The 781-nt window shown below is 45.2% G+C and overlaps 1 non-coding gene across 1 annotated transcript; it reads right to left on the bottom strand.

Moving 5' to 3' along the window:
- Window positions 1–322: 322 nt before the first annotated feature.
- On the bottom strand, window positions 323–460 carry LOC119944284. The gene has a single exon (XR_005455778.1). It is a non-coding gene; the product is annotated as a small nucleolar RNA SNORA7 (small nucleolar RNA).
- Window positions 461–781: the final 321 nt, after the last annotated feature.

Genomic DNA, 781 nt, shown 5'->3' on the forward strand with positions numbered 1-781 from the left:
TTGCTCTTTCTCTGTTCTAGGGTTTCATTTTCCTTCTTATGCCATGCCACTTCTCTTGCTTGACCACATAACAAGAAGAATAATGATAACTATGGTATTGTTGTTGTCTTACGCTGTCCAGTCGTGTCCAAACCATAGCAACGCCATGGACACATCTCTTCCAGAACACCCCACTTCCATCTGCAATCGTTCTGGTAGTGTATCCATAGAGTTTTCTTGGTAAAAATATGGAAGTGGTTTACCATTGCCTCCTTCCGTGCAGTAAACGAGTCTCTGCCCTCACCTCTCCCATGCTGCTGCTGCCCAGCAAGGGTGACTTTTGACTTGTAGCAGATTGCTTTCCACTCACTAGCCACTGCCCAAGCTAGAAATGGAATGGGTATGCCTCTGCTTGACTCTCCCTCCTGTAGTCAATACTAGTAAAATACTGGAAACTCTCCAGGTGCCACCCTGAGAGGGTAACTGTGATATTGGTTGAGCACATACTAGATGCCAAGCACTGTTCTAAACAATCATCAATCGTATTTATTGAGCGTTTACTGTGTGCAGAGCGCTGTACTAAGTGCTTGGGAAGTACAAGTTGGCAACATATAGAGACAGTCCCTACCCAACAGTGGGCTCACAGTCTAATTATAATTAGGTTGAATACCGTCCCTGTTCCACATGGGACTCATGATCTAAAATGGAAGAACTGGCATTTAAGCCCCTTTTAACAGATGAGTCTCCTATGTAGAGACTGTGAACCCAGAGTGGGACGGAGACTGTGTCCGACCCAATTATC

Source organism: Tachyglossus aculeatus, chromosome 22, assembly GCF_015852505.1.
Source record: "Tachyglossus aculeatus isolate mTacAcu1 chromosome 22, mTacAcu1.pri, whole genome shotgun sequence".
Classification (NCBI taxonomy): Eukaryota; Metazoa; Chordata; class Mammalia; order Monotremata; family Tachyglossidae; genus Tachyglossus; species Tachyglossus aculeatus.